We start from the raw sequence: 5,312 nt of genomic DNA on the forward strand, positions 1-5,312 counted from the left end.
CTCCAAAGCGATGACTGCCCCCACAACAGCCACCCAATCCTTACACTTACTCCAGCGTCCCCCACATTTTTCAAACACCTGAGGTGATGCAACCACCCTGCACTTCCTTCCACTGGCATCGCATCTCTGCTACCACGGGTGAAGTCTGTACAGTTGCATTGCTGCAGCATGCCAGGGGCCACCTGTCTCGCGCCCACCAACAATGACAGAGTCCTCATCAGCAGGTGGGTGATCCATCCAAAAGCCCATCCAGAGTCTGTTTCCCAGGACTTCACCTGGCATCAACTGCAGTGCAGGTGAGATTCCCCAGTGGGTAGACTTTAAGACTCTGAGATTTGCATGAAGGGGTTTACTGGGGACAATGCTCGGGGAATCACCTGTGAGGGACTGAAGTCAGCAAAAGAAGGTAAAGGGGGATGTTTAACTGTGACAAGGAGGTGAACTGCAGCAGAGGCCTCCCTGCTAATCCCAAGAGGAGCTCCAAAGCAGAGATAGCCCTTTGCAGATGTCTTGAGTGGACGCAAGAGGGCTAGGGTTTGTCTCACCTCACAGAGAGTTGGTGGATGGGTGAAGTGTTTTCTTTCAGCCAGGGGCAATCCTTGGAGAGGAGTGGGATTTGGGCTGCGACCACAGCATCCACTACATGTCCACCTCCCAATAGGCTTATATCCCCCTGGAAAACAGAGACATGTGGAAAGTGTGACATTGTGCTATCAGCTGGGTGTTGAATCGTCTGTTGAGGATGGTACTTAAGGCTAAGGGGTCTCCCACCTTATTTGGGGTTCAATATCTGTCATGTTTGATAGGCACGTACCCCAGAAACTTTCCAGACCCTTCTGGAATGGAGGCATCAAAGGCAGGGAATTATCGCCATCTCCTGGAGGAAGAAGGGACCTATGGCTCCCTGAGCGCATGGAGACGCACTGCCCAATCGGAAGAACATGTGAGCCCCATATATGACTTTAAATGTGTGTAGACAAATTTTAAAAAGCCAAGGCCAGCTGGGTGGCTCACTAGGCTCACCAGGCTGTAGGTGGGAGGATTGCTCAAGGTCAGGAGTTCAAGACTAGCCTGGGCAACATAGTGAGACACAGTCTCTAAAAAATATAAAAATGGCTGGCTGCAGTGGCTCACACCTATAATCCCAGCTCTTTGGAAGGCCGAGGTGGGTGAACCGCTTGAGCCCAGGAGTTTGAGAACAGCCTGGGCAACATAGCCAGACCTCATCTCTTCAAAAAAATCAAAAAATTAGCTGGGCATGGTGGCATGTTGCCTGTAGTTCCAGCGCTTCAGAGGCTGAGGCGAAAGGATCACCTGAACCCGGGAGGTTGAGGCTGTGGTGAGCTATGATCATGCCACTGCATGGGCATGGGTGACAGAATGAGGTCCTGATTTCTGGGGTACGTGCCTATCAAACATGACAGATTTTTTTTTTGAGTTGGAGTCTCACTCTGTCACCCAGACTGGAGTGCAGGGGCCGCTCCCAGCCACCACAGCCTCGACCTGCTAGGCTCCAGCGATCCTTCCACCTCAGGCTTCCAAGTAGCTGGAACTACTACACCTGGCTAGTTTTTGATTTATTGTAGAGATGAGGTCTCGCCAAGTTGCCCAGGTGGGTCTTGAACCCACAGGTTCAATCAATCCACTCACCTCAGCCTCCCAAAGCACTGGGATTACAGGCTGAGCCACCAAGCCCAGCTATATGACAGATATTGAACCCCAAATAAGGTGGAAGACCCCTTAGCCTTATGTGCCATCCTCAACAGAAGATTTAACACTTAAAAAAATAATTAGGCCAGGCTTGATGGCTCAGCCTGTAATCCCAGCACTTTGGGAGGCCAAGGTGAGTAGACTGACAGAACCTGCGGGTTCGAGACCAGCCCAGGGACTTAGTGAGACTTTGTCTCTCAAATAAATAAAAAATTAGCTGGGTGTGGTAGTGCGTGCCTGTAGTTCCAGTTACTTGGAAGACTGAGACGGAAGGATCACCAGAGCCCAGCAGGTCAACGTTGGGGTAGCCATGAGCATGCCACTGCACTCCAACCTGGGCAACGGAGTGAGATACCAACTCAAAAATAATAATAATAATTAATTAATTAAAAATAATAAAAATTAGCCATGAGTGGTGGCATGAGCCTGTAGTCTCAGTTACTTAGGAGGGTGGGAGGGATTGCCTGAGTCCCAGAGTTTGAGGTTGCAGGGAGCTATGATCCTGCCACTGCATTTTAATTCAGGCAACAGAGCAAAACCCTGTCTCTAAAAAACAAACAAAAAGAAAAATTGAAATATATTGTCATTTAAACAAGTAATCAATATAAAAATTGTCTTTTTTTTTTTTTGGTTGGAGTCTCACTCTATCACCCAGACTGGAGTGCAGTGGCTGCTTCCAGTCACCACAGCCTCGACCTGCTGGGCTCCAGCGATCCTTCCGTTTCAGCCTTCCAAGTAGCTGGAACTACAGGCCCGTGCTACCACGCCCGGCTAATTTTTTTTTTATTGTAGAGATGAGGTCTCGCCAAGTTGCCCAGGTCTTGAACCCACAGGCTCAGGCAATTCACTCACCTCGGCCTCCCAAAGTGCGGGATTACAGGCTGAGCCACCGAGCCCGGCTAAAATTGTCTATTTTACATTCTTTTTTTTGTACTGAGTTTTCCAAGTACAGCGTGTATTTTTACACTTCTAGCACATTCAATTCAGACCAGTCATGCTGCAAGCGCTCAGGGGCCACATGTGGTGAGGGCAGCATTTTTGGGCAGCACAGATGGAGAGGCTGAAGGCAAAGGAGAGAGCCACAGTGTATGCATGTGTGTACGTATGGGTGTGTGTGCGTGTGCCTGGGGGTGCTTGTGGAGTGTATGTTTGTGCGTGTGTATGATGTGAGCATGCGTGTGATGTGAGCATGCCTATGGAGGGATGTATACATTCCTCTCCAGAGCTAGGACAAATAGAGAACTGGGGACTGAAGGACAGAGGTGTCCCAGAGAGCTGTTGATGGCATTTAAGGCTGTTGGGAGAGGTTGGCTTATTTGGTTCAATCATTCAACAAAAAAATTTTTTTTAGTTGGAGTAGCACTCTGTCGTCCAGACTGGAGTGCAATGGCACACTCCTAGCCACCGCAGCCTCGGCCTGCTGGGCTCCAGCGATCCTTCAGCTTCAGCCTTCCAAGTAGCTGGAACTACAGGCGCGCACTACCACACCCGGCTTATTGCCCAGGCGGGTCTTGAACCCACGGGCTCAGGCAATTCACTCACCTCAGCCTCCCAAGGTGCTGGATTACAGGCTGATCCACCGAGCCCGGCTCCAAAAATCTTTTGAGCATCTACTACATGTCAGACCTGTGCTAGATGTTGGGGTACAAACATGGAGAAGATACAGTTCTCATCTTCAGGGTGTTCCTGATCCCACAGGAGAGACAGGTGTGTAAACCAGTGACTGTGACAGAGGATCATAAATACAACAGAGCATAGGTATTACCATGTTGGAGGCAGGACAAGCGGAAGAATGCAGTGCTTGGATGATTTCGTAGGTAAAAAAAGAGTCAAGCTGGTTCTTATAAGGAGTTCAGATGGAGCAGATTAGGTGTGCTGGATGCAGAAGGGGAAGCAGGCTGGAGGGATTAGTAGGAGGACCAGTTCACAAAGGTTGCACTCGCCATTCTCTGGAGGCCCCTGGGAAGCCAAGAAGTTTGATGATCAGGTTTGTTCCATCACCCTGGGAACAAGGTGGTGGATAGACTGGGCAGCCTAAGGTGATGAGGAGACTACAGTAACGGTGCAGGCAGACAATGGAGATAAATTCATATCAACAGCTAGCTTTTTTTTTGAGTCAGAGTCTCACTCTATCACCCAGGCTGGAGTGCAGTGGCACGCTCCCGGCTACCGCAGCCTCAACCTGCTGGGCTCAGGTGATCCTTCCGCCTCAGCCTTCCAAGTAGCTGGAACTACAGGCGCGCACTAACCATGCCCGGCTAATTTTTTTATTTATTGTAGAAATGAGGTCCCTTGTCCCTGTTGCCTCCACACACAAAGTGTTTCACCCAATAGATTGCAACCATCCTTGGAGTAGGAGTAAGAATGGCTGAGGGCTGGCTGGTCTGAGTCCTTATCCTAAATGTACTGCAGAGCGACCTTAGGCAAGTCACAGGGTTCTCCTAGGGCATGAGTGGAAGGAGGGGTGAGGCTCCAGGAGCAAGAAGGGTTCCTTTAACTCCAAAAGCCCATGATATTCTCTTTCTCTCTCTCTCTCTCTTTTCCCCCGCTCTCCTCACCCAGAGACAGAGTCTTACTCTGTCACCCAGGCAAGAGTGCAATGGCAACATCATAGCTCACTGCAGCCTCAAGCTTCTGGGCTTTAGTGATCCTCCCACCTCAGCCACATGGGTAACTGGGACTATAGGTGGGCACCACCATGCCCTGCTAGCTTTTTTCATTTTTGTAGAGACAGGGTCTTGCTATGTTGCTTAGTCTGGTCTTGAACTCCCGGTCTCAAGTAATCTGCCTCAGCCTCCCAAAGGGGCCTGAGTTTCAGGCGTGAGCCACTGTACCCAGTGTCTGTCCCGTGATTCTTTTTTTTTTTTTTTGAGTTGGAATCTCACTCTGTCACCCAGACTGGAGTGCAGTGGCTGCTCCCGGCCACCGCAGCCTCGACCCGCTGGCTCTGGCGATCCTTCCACCTCAGCCTTCCAAGTAGCTGGAACTACAGGCGCGCACTACCATGCCCGGCTAATTTTTTGATTTATTGTAAAAATGAGGTCTCGCCAAGTTGCCCAGGCGGGTCTCGAACCCGCGGGCTCAGGCAGTTCACTCACCTCAGCCTCCCAAAGCGTGGGATTACAGGCTGAGCCACCGGGCACGGCTTGTCCCCTGATTTTTGAGTGACCCTCAGCTGGAGCCTTAGGCAGAGACATTTCTTTGGCCAATCACATGAGGTAGTGGGAGGGCTCCTCAGGGCAGTCACCTCCTGCCCCACCTCCCCACTAACTCCTCAGTGCTAAAGGCACCAGGAGCCCCAAACACCCACTCCAGGATGGAGGGAGTCCTTTGGGCCAGTTTGTATTTGCTTACAAGGTGAGGCATGGAAAGGCCAAGCAGGCTGGGGCTCCCCGAGGGGGCAGTGTGGGGCCTGATCACAATTTGTGGGGTTGGAGAGGCACCTCTGTGGCTGGTTAAGATAGGGACAGCTGGGCTCAGAGGCTCAGCCTGTAATCCCAGCGCTTTGGGAGGCTGAGGTGAGTGGATTGCCTGAACCCACGCGTTCGAGACCCGCCTGGGCAACTTGGCAAGACCTCATCTCTACAATAAATCAAAAATTA

Source organism: Carlito syrichta, unplaced genomic scaffold, assembly GCF_000164805.1.
Source record: "Carlito syrichta isolate Samal-C Ts95f unplaced genomic scaffold, Tarsius_syrichta-2.0.1 Scaffold130825, whole genome shotgun sequence".
NCBI lineage: Eukaryota > Metazoa > Chordata > Mammalia > Primates > Tarsiidae > Carlito > Carlito syrichta.